The sequence below is a fragment of the Triturus cristatus genome, chromosome 1_1 (genome assembly GCF_964204655.1).
Source record: "Triturus cristatus chromosome 1_1, aTriCri1.1, whole genome shotgun sequence".
NCBI classification, from domain to species: domain Eukaryota; kingdom Metazoa; phylum Chordata; class Amphibia; order Caudata; family Salamandridae; genus Triturus; species Triturus cristatus.
In genome coordinates this window covers 292,277,128-292,290,314 of record NC_140579.1, presented here as the reverse complement: position 1 = coordinate 292,290,314, position 13,187 = coordinate 292,277,128, and the positions used below count along the sequence as shown (strand labels likewise).

Below are 13,187 nucleotides of genomic sequence, written 5' to 3'. Positions count from 1 at the left end.
GGCTTGTACTTTAAATCCATCTCATGCCTCTTTAATCCACTATCAGACACTACCTGCCCTTGTGTGTCACTCTTGCAGGTAGCTGTTTCGTCCCATTGTGACGGTTTTCCTATCATTCTCTTTCACTGTCATCCTATTTTGTGTGTTTTTAACTTTCTTGCGCTCGTAAATATCTAATGTTGATAAATAAGTGCCGAGCTCCTAAAACAAGTGCTAATGACCCCCACCAGCAACCACCAGCTTTATTTAAGCACTGGTTGGAATATGTCTCTCCCTCATCCGAGCTGTAAAGATCAGAAGATTGTAACATTTACCCTTACAAATTCTGCCACATTCTACCTGACAGAACTTGCGCCAGACAAAAACATTGTGGGGCTTATTTATGAGCCCTTGCGTCACTTTTGTGCCACGATGCATCACTTTTTATGATGCACCAGCAGGGCAAAAAATGCGCCATGTTGCATCATATTTACAAAGTGATGCATCTAGGTAGATGCGCGACTTTGTAAACCCCTGCGCCACATTATACCTGCGCTAGGTATAATATATGCCAGGTGGGCGTTCTGACGCAAGTAAGCCTCGTAGAAGTGACGCTGTGAAATCTAAGAGATTTCACTGCGTCACTTCTAGGACGCAAATGCGTCAATATCTTACGCCTGCCTCACAGCAGGCATAAGGCTGACGCAGGCATATTTGGAATGGGACTTTCCCCTGTGAAATGACCCATTGATGGAGTTGCGTCACTTTCGTGACACACTCCAGCAATGTGTCATTTTTGCGCCTACAGATACGTCAGAAATACTTATCTGTATTATAAGTATCTGTAACTCCTTGCGACATGGTGCGTCATACTGCAAATATGACGCATCCAGCATGTCGCAAGGAGAGCGCAATGAAAAGTGACGCGTCGCTGTTTTCACGCAGCAATGCTTCACATTTAAAAAATGAGGCCCTGTGTTTTCACAGAAGAAAGATTCTCGATCCAAACGCAAATTTCAGAAAATAGCCTATATTGGACATTTTAGTCATGTATATATTAACATGTGCTAAAAAAAAAATCAGTATTGGACCTCACACGATTTCCCCTTTATGCTTACCAGGAATCCCTAAATAAGTGCACTTAATCCCGGTCCCCTGATATACAGCTGTGAAAAAATTGTTGTTCAGATATTTTATTTTTGATTTTATTTTTGGATCATTAGAGAAGTAATTTAGCTTGGGTAGACATTGCTGATCCGGTCTGGATTTTTCTAGATGACTTTAAAAAAAATGGTGGATGTGTTACAGTGATTATGTAATATTTCAGGAAGCATGAGACCAATGTACTTCATTTTGGTGTCAAAACATAGGTTTTGGAGGTCAAGTAGTCTTCTAGAAACAGAAAATGACTCCTCAGAGCAACCCTTTCCTAAATGGCTGCTATAATAGAGGAAGAAGAGACATATAGAGAAATGAAAGAAAGAATGATGTTTTTTAATCCTTTTATGTGTACACCAAACAATGTTTATAGTCTGAATTTGAAAAAAATAATGTTTATCACTCCTGTTTTAGACACATTTTCATAGTTCACTTTATTTATTTGTTTCGGCAACAGCTCATGGTACATTTGAGGAAGCATATCGACAGGGACATCTTTTTGCAGCACAGGTTTTGCAAGTGCTGTGGGTAGAAGCTTTAGAAATTTCGTAGGTTTAAGCACCCTATCAATATCTTCCCAACCAAATTCACACAGATCTTTCTCTACATATGAATGATCCAAAACATTTACACATTTTCTGATCAAGTAGAACGCTCCAAGCACAGAATATGATGTCAGTGGAAGGTCACTTAACAGGACTGATCTTTTGAACTCACTGTACCGAAGATCGTCAAATGTGTGACAGTCAGAACTAGTTTTCCACATATGTACAAGGTATTTTTCAGCGTCTTTAAAGTCACATTCTTCTTCTTTCTCAGCAAATCCTTTTAGAAACTTCACAGGTTCAGCAGTTAAAGCTCCATGCTTTGTTTCAATTTTGCTCATAGTGTCATCACCTGTAAAAATATCTGCTTTGATAAGAACCCTGGGCATCTCTGGGTCAAGTTTATTGTACAGAATATGAATGCAGGATTAAGTGTCTTTTCTCACCTGTTCCATAACATATATATATAACTCTGACAATCCTTGACTTATGAACATTGCAACAAATCTAAGTAGCACAATAATAACATCTGTGTCACTTGATAGTACAATGACTCGATTGGAAACATTTTGAACAGCCCACTCAACATGTGATACAACATGAAGAACAGCTTCCTCCAATTTACTGTTAAGTTCTTGAACAATATGTTCCGTACCTTTTGAATATATTTCTGCCGGCACCAACTCCTCATTGACAATCAGTACACCTGCAATAATTGGAAATTCAGTGTTCACTAAAGTATCAGCAATGTTTTAATGAGTTAACATCTGCAAGTTCGTCTTGTTCAATGTTGATGACCAGAATTTATCTAGTTGCACAGGTAGAGGTGTTGAATTTTGTTATGCAGGCAAGGTCAATTGTTCCACTTAAAGACATTCATCTAATTCTCTCACATTCTTTGACAGATAGTTCAAGAACTGTCACAGACAATGTGCAGTTCTTGTAAGGACTTTGATATCTGTAGAACAGTCTGAACGACCTCTCTTAAGATTTGCATGGATTTGACCAGTCACAATTGTGACATATAGTCCACAACAACAGCAGTTTTCAATGAGAACACCTTTTTGAATGGAAAGACTGGGTGAAAGTTTTTTTCGAGCTCTTGTACCAACGGGTAAGTGCTTCACTGGTTTGATTGCAGCATTTCCATCAAATAGTGCCGTTTTTTGGAATAGGTTCATGTTACAGAATGTCCTTAATAAAGTCACCCCTTTCTTTTGTTACATCCATCTCTCTATATGCTTGTAAAACTGGTTTTGTAGTGGCTGGTTGGACAAAACTCTGACTATGGCAATTAAAGCGTGGAAGTCTAGCTTTAGTGATTATGTCAAACAGATTTTTCTCTTTCAATACAAATCTCTCCTACTTCAGTACTGCAGTTTCGATCAATGTTCCAGGACATCTAGTTGATGAGTCTTTATATCATTATTGACATATTGTTTGGTCAAAGAAGTTGTATAGTCGTACAGGCTAAGTCATTTCAAAGGGGTTTCCTTGTTGCTGCATAAAATGAAGAAGGCTGTCAACATGTTCATTAAAACTTTCCCCTCGCTTTCCCACAAGTTCGTGGCTAGGAACAGTTTCACAATGGTACATTAATTTTGTCATCTCACTGAAAACATTGCAAATAGAAAGGACTTCATATTGAACTAGCTGCCATTGCCATTGAGCCACATATTCACTTTTACATGTCTGACCATCAATTCCCTAGGCGCTTTTCTGTGATCTCTGGATCGCCTGTTCCAGTTTTATATCTGGAGCCACAGAATTGAACATTCCCTCTCTGTGTTTCAACACAAAATGTCTTTGAATGAATTTTCTGTGGCGGTATGGGTTTTCCACCTCTAGCCTTTTCACTCTTTCCAAATACCAGGACCTATATCTCAGGTAGTTTAGGCAATTGAATTCGCAAAACACAATAATCAGTGACTCCACAGTCTTCATGTGCAGCTCCCAATCACCTTCCAGATCAGCATGTACCAAGATTTTCACTGGATCTATCATGTGTAAAACATTTCCCCAGTACTTGCAAAGTTCAGACTTTTCTTCACATTCTTTGACAAACTCCACTAACTTGGTTTTCAGGTTTTCTGATTTTGAACTGAGTGTATTGACATTGCCTGGCTTTGAATTATGTCTTTTGAATGAAGTGCACCCTGTCACCAGTTCACTTCTGAGATAAGATATGAAAAACATACTTTATCATTCTTGTTCCAAAAAGCATTCCAACGCAACATTTCGATAGCCTCAGATATGATGAGCATACATTGTAACAAATTAACATAAAGAGTTCTGCCCAACCCACTGGACAGTTTTGCTTTCAAAGATTTCAGCCTCAATAAGTGCATCGTCTATGCCACATCCACTGAGATAATCTCATGCACACGACAATGCTACTTTTGTCATGTGGGTAACACCCATCATTGGATAAAGATCACCAAATTCTACTAAACTGCTCATGCAAATGTCAGCTATAATACGGAAAACACCTTCATAGTAGAAAATAAGCAGGATAGGCTAGTCTTCAAGCTGAGCATGCACATTTTGGACATTTTTTAGAGCTGTGTATACTTTTCCGTAGTTTGTGACTGGAGATCGTAATACTGGTAAAAATCCAACCTTCTTCTATGGTATGGTGTTGTGGGAGATCAGAGAATGAATTCCAGCCCACGGAGGAACTGGCTTTTCTATATTCATCAGTCCTCATCAAATAATCAATATGCTTTGTGGACCGTAGCATCAGGTAGAAGAAAATCCATATCCTCTGCCATTTTGAAACTTATTTACTGGGACGTGTTGATGGCTTGTAGAGTTTTTGCACACATTGGCAAGGCAGTTTGGGTTGTAAGTTTGCAGCTTCATTTGTTTATGCCTACAGCTGACACAGCTTGCTTTCCAGCAGGTACTTCATTGGTACAGTCTTGAAAAATCAGCATGGGCTATCATTTGTACTGGATATTCCAGACAAAGAAGAGCTGTCTTCAAGATCAAAATTATCAAAAGCAGAAATTGTAAGTACTTTCCTGGTAAACTGACTTGGAAGTGGTATCCTGTTTGGTTTGCAAGATTATACAACATGAGCTGCTAACAAGTTCCTGCTCCGAACTATGTCATTATAACCTGTTGACACACCAATCCTATTTATTGAAGTGATTAGCGCTCTACTTTTACACTTGTCATAGATTATGTAAGCAGTCATCATGTATAGCAGAGTTTTCTTTTTGCTGTGATGTAATTCATAAAATATAATTCGGAATAGACAGTATATTTGCAGTGCATAAGGCTTTCAGTTCACGGGATTGTCTTCCACTCCTACGTTTATATCTTCAAAGCTATCATCAATGTTGTCGGCTTCTGTTCCGAACCCAAGAACTTTAGTTTGTAACAGTTTTGATTTGCTGATTTTAAGCAATGATGTTTAAAATGTTAAGACAACATCAGGCATTCTTGTCGACTTCCATGATTTGCAGGGCTCTGGGGCATCACAACATTTTTCATTAAGTCCAAAATGGAAATCTTTCAGGATGTTTCTTAAAATGGTTCCTGCTGATTTTTCTGCATCCTGTGATCTTATTTTGGCAGCAAGAACGTCAGGAGTCAAATCAGCTGAGACCACCATAAGTGGCTCATTCTTTTTGTTAGACTGACAAAAAAAAAATTCTGTCATTGTACATTCTCACCACAAAAATCTTAATTTCATTATTATGGGTCAATATAGTTTCATCAATGGTGACCATTATTTCTCTGATCTCACTGAGCGTGAACCCGTAGCTAGCACTCAAGAGTGGATTTAAATCTTAATTTGCTTTTTCAAAGAGTGCAAACTTAACTGAAGGCTGGGGGTTACATTGCTATTGGGAGCTCCTTGTACATTCATATGCTTGGATGTGTGCATGCATGCAGTTTGGGTGAGCATACGAATCCACTGGAAATACATTCACCTCACTTTTTAGATAAGCTACTCGGCTGAAAATTTCATCTTGAAAGAAACTAGCTGCAGATAAAAACATGTTTGCACTGTGAGACTCAGATACAATGTACTTTGTTCTTTCGTCAATCCCTTTGGTCCTTGTTCTGTCTAAAACACAGATAACACATTGAAGATCCTTTGCTTTCTGATCAGTTGTTGGAGGTGAACGAAGGGTAGCCATCGATCTTCTAAGTGGATGATCATTGGGTTTGGTTGTCGTTGCTTTCTTAGAAGACACAGGGGGATATTCACAAGGACGTATCCCCGATTTATCTCCACCTTAACGCATCGGAAGTGGAGATAGATTTAACACCCCATTCACAAACTGGTGCATACCGCCAGTATTCCCGCGATAACTGTCCCAAAATTTATCTCCACCGTGGACACCACCAACTAACCCTAATGAGATGCAGAGTAGGCGTTTTCGAGCAAAAACACAGGAAAAAACCACAACACCACTTTCACAACAAACTGCCAGATCTTCGAAGCAAACCAGAAACAGGCGATAGGCCACGGTAGCACCAGGGATTTAACACCTGCCTTTTGCTGGTTCTAAGCAGGACGACTACCCACAGCATGAAAGGGAGCCCAGCCAAGAGCCACACCTGAAGACCCACAGATGCCATGGAGACAATGATCATGCAGCTCCGATACCCATGAGGGCCACAACACCCACCGCCACCACCCCCAGCACCCCCTGGATATACACATACCGTGCACAACACAAGAGCTACAAAAATTGCATGATGATGCACATTGCCAAAAAAAACACATGTGAAACAGTCACACAGCACTGAAGTAACAACCAAAAACTTTATTAAAATACAACACAAAACACCAATGCGGAAGACTCCTGTCGGGACTGTCGGGGACAATCTCGACGTCACAGCCTGGAACTGGAGAAAGAGAGGGAAGGAAAGGAAGGGAGGGGGAGAGAGAGAGAGAAGGGAGAGAGAGCGCAAGAGAGAGAGGGAAGGGAGAGATAGTGAGAGAGAGAGAGAGAGAGAGGGGGAAGGGAGAGAGAGTGAGAGAGAGAGAAGGAAAGGAAGGGAGAGTGAGAGAGAGAGAGAAGGAAAAGAAGGGAGAGAGAGAGAGACACCGCCACCCCTGCACACCCAGGCCGCACTGTTCACCTGCTGCCACTGGTGTGTCAGCCAGTGGGCACAACACGTGCCCGTGGAAACTGCAGGCCCCGGCCCCACCACCATGGCATGATCCACATCATGCGGTCCCACACATTGCGCTGAGTCCTGAGTCATCAATGGCGGAGACCACATTAGTGCACACGTCATCATCGCAGGCTGCACACCCGCTCAGCTATTTCGGTACCACTAACCCTGTGCAACGTCAATTAGCGCCACGTGGTGGTAGACCCATGACGGCCGCAAGGCTTCGGGTGGCACTAACCCCATGCAATGCCAGTCAGCGCCACGTGGTGGTAGGTCCGTGACGGCCGCAAGGCTTTGGGTGCCACTAACCCTGTGCGAAACCAGTCAGCGCCACATGGTGGTAGGCCAGTGACGGCCGCAAAGCTTCGGGTGCCACTAACCCTGTGCGCAACAACTCATGGGCCCTTTATGATTGAGAACCGTGGAGTGTCCGTCATCCAGTCACCACCGGCAGAGGGGGATGTGACGTTGTCAGCCCCTTATATTTGCGGGGTCACATGGCCTGTGACCCCTGTGCTGTATAGGTGTGATGTGTGTGCAAACCTGCCCTCAGGGAGTGGCCGTTACATGCTGACAACTAGACCATTGACCTGCACACCACCAGCGAGTACGCCTGCGACAGGTAGCTATGTGGGCCCCCCTTCGGAGCGTAAGCAGAGTGGTCTGGCCTGGCATACGCCGGACCAGCGCAGGACTTGCAACAATGACTCGGGGGCTCTGGGCGTGGTTCAGTCCATGTCCGGACAAGGAAGTGACTAATGTGTGTGTCCCTGTTGTAGTGTTCATGGCACCCGAAACACAATAGGCAATGTATCACACTGTGACTGGCATCCCACTAGATGAGCATCATTGACGTAAGGGTAATCACTGTCACTACATTCATCCACACATTCATACATGAATGATGAAAGACATGACACAACAGTGTGTTACTGGATGTTTATTGCACATCCAGTGGAGTTTTGCAGCTGGAGCAGTACAGGGACATGCCAAGCACACTTCACAATATGGGCCCGTGGAGAGACAGCCAGAGTCCATCCGGCGATGACAAGTACTGTGGAAGAGGAAGGCTACAGTCCGCAGTCTGGTCGCCGTATCATTGGTCATCAAACAGGATATAGCAGTCCATGTCGCGGTCCAAGGTTAGTGCAGTGGAGTGTATCGGGGGTCAGTGGAATGTCATGGGGCCATGTGCGGCACCAAGCAGAAACAGGCCAAGTGACGGAAATGAATGCTAGTGCCTCCTCCTGAACTCCTCCTGAACTCAAAGTCCTCGTCCTTGGATGTGTGCTCTGCCCCACCTGTGGGTATTGCAGTACCAGCTGCTCCACTGTGTGCCGCTGACACACCAGGGAGCGGAGATGTGAATGGTGTGGGGGCAGCAGCATTCATCAGCGCCACGCCTTGTGGCAGCAATGCCATGATGTGGATCTGCAGGGCATGGTAGATCCCAGCTACATCTCGCTGATGTGCAGCGGTAGCTGCCATCCTTTCCGCCTCCATCCACACCATGTCCTCCATGAGTCTCCGCATGTGTGCCACCTCACGGCTGGGATCGCTGGAGCCACTCTGAGCGGACCGGCGTGCTTCTCTCCACGTCATGACTCCAGCGACATCAGTCAGGGCTCGTTGGGGACCATGGAGCGGGCCGTGGGTGTCCGTTAGGGACTGGATCTGGTCCCTGATGGGACCTAGACACCCATGGATGGCGGTCAGTTTGGTAGCCTTGTTGGCAAACCCCACCCACACCTGCTCAGCTGTCTCCCTCTGGCCCTCCAGCACACGGCATTGGAAGGCCATGTGTTGTTCCTGGGGGTCTTGGGAGACTGCCAGGGCTGTGGGTGCCTCCTGCTGGGTGGTTTGGGTAGTGGGTGGGGTCTCCTCGATGCAGCTGGGCTGCCCTGATCCTGGAGGTCAGTTGCGGATGATGTCAATGATGTCTTGGAGGGCTTGGGTGTCGATGCTGGGGATGTCCTCCTCGTCATCAGTGAAGAGTGGCTGGGACTGCTCTGCAGGAGGTGTTGACAGTGCCCCTGCAATGTGAAGGGGAGATGGTGTATTACAATGTGTCCACATGTATGTAGCCGCATGGGACATGTTGACATTCAGACAGCATGGCATTGTACATTGTGACAGTTTGTGGATCAGGGCCATGACCCAGAGTCATTGTGGATGTGCACTGTGCTCTACTTGACTGTGCATGTGTGCCATTGTGGCCATCTCCACCCGTCCCCCCAGTACCTGGTGGTCACTCACCCTGTTGCGGTTGTGTTGTGTCCTGTCGAGCAGTGTCCGGTCCCCCGACTCCGGCCACAGTCGGACACCAGCTCCTCCATGTCATCCAGCACGAGCTGTGGCGCTGGGCTCCCACCTCCAGTCTACATTGCTGCCTTCTGGTTGGCTGCGAGTTTCTCCTTGGTCTTGCGCTTGATGGATTGCCTCTTGGCCTTGTCCATTGACCTCTTGTGCTCTCCGACGGCATTGACCTTGTCCACGATGTCCCGCCATATTCCATTTTTGGTGCGCAATGACATGTTGAAGGTGATGAACAGTTGTTGGTGGTGTTCCATCACATCCGTGACTAGGATCCTGTTTTCCTGTGGACTGAACTTCATCTTCCTCTTCTTCTTGTCCTTGCCCTTCCCTGTCCCCGAGGTCCCAGGCTGGTCGTCCCGGGTGCTTAGGGGGTTGCGCTCGTCCTCTGTGCCTGCTCTGGCTGCCTCCATGGTGCTTGAGTGTTGGTCAGTTTGTGTGTTTTTTCTACTTTTTAAAGTGATTTTTCCCACCTGCCATGTGTGTATTGCATTTTTATATTGAAACAGTGGTCCTCAAACAAGGCAGAGTGGACAGGATAAATATAGACTAGAATCAGTGCCCTATTGAGAGTGTCCAGCCGGACATTCAATTTAATGAATCAATAAAGTCAAAAACACAAATAGGAGCACATCAATATAGTGGGACACAGTCCTGCATCCTACATGAACACATGATCCCAGCTATCCAGTCGCAGATCCAACGGCACATCTTGCATTGCCACCTTGCCGTGATGTAACTCAATCCTTATCCTAATCGCCATCAGAACATCATCAAAATTGTTAAGATCCGTCCAGTGTGCGGCTCTCTAACTCGATCTGAGTATCCATGCGCTTGTGTGAGTCCACACGGTTCTCTGAGGCACTTTATAATTCAGGCTTGTAACTTAACTGTCCTGATGATGATCCTACTATTGTTTTAAAAGAATCGAAACGTCATCGACTAATGTAAACAGTATGCACATTAATCCATTGTGTTAAAAGAAGTGCATTAACTGTTTTTTCTAAGCTTGTTACAATTATTCTTAGATTCCACAAGCTACTTTTGTCTTGCCTGAAATGTTTTTGTCTGAATGTACTTGTCATGTGTTCATGTAGGATGCAGGACTGTGTCCCACTATATTGATGTGCTCCTATTTGTGTTTTTGACTTTATTGATTCATTAAATTGAATGTCCGACTGGACACTCTCAATATAGGACTGATTCTAGTCTATATTTATCCTGTCCACACTGCCTTGTTTAAGGACCACTGTTTCAATATAAAACTGATACCCAAGGTCCTTATCTACCTTGTGGGTTCCCTTGTTCTTTTGAAAATATGTGTGTATTGCAGGCATGGTGCTGCTTATCGCTGATTTCCTCATCGCGCTTTGGCCCATCGCATGTTTTTTCGCATTTAGGTTTGTGTTTTTATCTCCGTCGAGGTGGTTGTATCGCAGATATTGTCCACGGTTTCGGCAGACTATCGCATGGTACCGCCTTGTTGTGAATTCCATGTTGACACTGGGTTATTTTCCCGCCATAGGCTGCGATGTGTAAAGTTGCATTAGCATTTTTTGGTGATGTTTAGCACACGGTCTTGTGAATATACCCCACAGATTCTTGTTGTGATTCACTTGTTTCTGCTATTTTATTAGATTTTTTTTCCAGGCTTTTTTCCAATGTATACAACCTGTAGCACTTGTTGTTACAATGATAAAATATTTGATCCTCTTCATTCCTCAGTAGTAATCTTTAGTGAACTTCATCTTGCCATATTTCTTGAGCCTTTCCAACTCTCTTCTTTCCAGCCGTAGTTGATGTTAGCTTTTCTTTCAGATTGGTTTGGCATGTGACACATTTTGCTTTGTTGAAGGAGTCCTCAGATTTGGTAGTTAGCAACTGTCTGTCAGGAGGTAAAGATCATCTGCTACGACCTACTTCGTTCATGTTTACGAATTTGAATCAATGGAAAACCTGAAATAAAATCAATATTAAAATAAATTACCAATATGAGCTAAAATTAATCATTATAGAGCTGCCATTTTGGAAAATAGCAGAAGCGTTGCTCTGCGGAGTTATTTTCTGCCTCTATAAGACTGCTTGACCCCTAAAACCTATGTTTTGACACCAAAATAAAGTATATAGGTCTAATAGTTTCTGAAATATTACATCATCACTGCAACAAATCCGCCATTTTAAAAAATGTCATCCAGAAAAATTCGGCCCGGGTTAGCAATGTCTACTAAATTACTTCTATAATGATACAAAAACACAAATGAAAAATGAAAAATTCTTGTCAACAATGTTTTTACGGAGGTATATCAATGGGCCAGGACTAACTTGGTCTAGCTAGGTGATATCGTTAGCCTGCTCCCCACTCCCCAAATTGTTTCAGCACCGTTGCGGACATATAAACAGATGTGTAACCTGCAGTTCCACCGCTTGAATACAAGCAGTGCTGGTTCAGCTTTTCATCTGTCGGAGGTCAATAATACAGGTATGGGTAAGAGATGCCATGTTAAACCGATAATCAGGTGCCAAGGTTTCATTTAGTTGATGTGTTCACGCGGGCCCGTCCAAAGTTTAGACGATATTTATCGTCCGCCTGGTGGCGCTTTTGCTCTATTAATTGTTCAAGAAGCTTGCAATGGTTATTGATTCTTAACATGCCTCTCGGAATGTTCTTCAATTTCAGGGACATCTTGTCTACTCCCTTTTGTTAAAAATGGCTATGTCACAACCTTGGGTGGCAAAGGAAGAGAAACTACATTTAAAGCTCGTACAGTTTATGAAGTTGCATGCTATGAAACTTACACCTTGGACATACGAATCACGGCATATTGCGATAAGAATTATAATTGGAATACTACATTTCCACCGTGTTCACCCAGTAAGTACCATACCTTCACACTTAGAAAGAGATATTTTTATTTTAATTGTTGTTTTAAAAAATGTTAATTAGGATATCCTGCTTGACAGTGTAAAATCATGATTTGAATTTCTTGCTCCCAAGGCGGACTTCATTGAGGCTCTAGTTTAAAACATCCATAAAAACAACAGGTACATTTCTTTTTAGGTCTGGCTTGACAATGCAACCTTACCTTATGTGATGAACAGAAAAAATGTTTTAAGAAGCACTGTTTGGAAAGGGACTTTAGGTCCGTCCACTTGTTGATTACCTTGAGTAGAGTTTTTGCTCGGGCAGAAGTTGTGTGTTTCCGCAAAAAAGTGTGCCTGTTATCCCCTTGCCCCCAAGCACCTTGAGACCCTCACAGGTGAGTAGTGCGCTTTACAAATCCCTGATTGATTGATTGATTGATTGTTACACTTTGATTGGCTCTTGAAGGGATTTTCCTATCCTGTGAAGGCCATTGTGTTGAAATGTAATAAAAAAGTGGTGTCGTAGGAGAAACATAGCATTAAAGGCTGTGATTTCTTTTGTTTGTTTTTGGTTCCCACTGGATGCAGTCCTGCAGTGGGTACAGGGCAGCCTGCCCAGCAACAGGGTCCGTCTCCCAGAACCCCCTCCTTTCGTGAGGGGCAATTGCTCCATGTTGTGAGCAAAGTTGGGGATCAAAAGGAGGCCATTTGAGTGTCAGCCAGCACAAGGACAGTCCTTCAACAAGTGGAGCACACTACAACTTACAAAATGCTGTAGCAACAAGTCGAGCACCTGGCAGCTTCCTGATTCTCAGCCGGGTGCTCCTTTGTCATTTGAGATTGGACATTGTGGCGGATGATGACCCAGTTACTTACCAATTAGCTTCTTTACCCGAGTCCTAGTTCTTCCTTGTCCTCAGAAGCTGAAGAATCCGCAACACTCACAGATAGTTTTGCCTGCCCAAGCAAACTAGGAAGTAAAAAAAGACAAAATCTATCGGAAACTGTTTCCGTTTCCATCCCGGGATTGATACTTTAGCTACTCAAGGCTACTTCCTACTTTTGCTAAGCAAGACCTTGAAAAAAGGCCATCTGATTGAAACTGGAGGTGGTGGGAGGGAAAATTAGGACCAGGACGAGGAAGACTTGGTGTTAGAAATGGGGGTCTCTAGTAGGCAGAGGTAGGTACCT

General features: G+C 43.8%; 1 pseudogene; it reads left to right on the top strand.

Moving 5' to 3' along the window:
- LOC146870138 (uncharacterized) overlaps window positions 1–13,187 on the top strand; it is a 623,247-nt pseudogene that overhangs the window by 369,559 nt on the left and 240,501 nt on the right.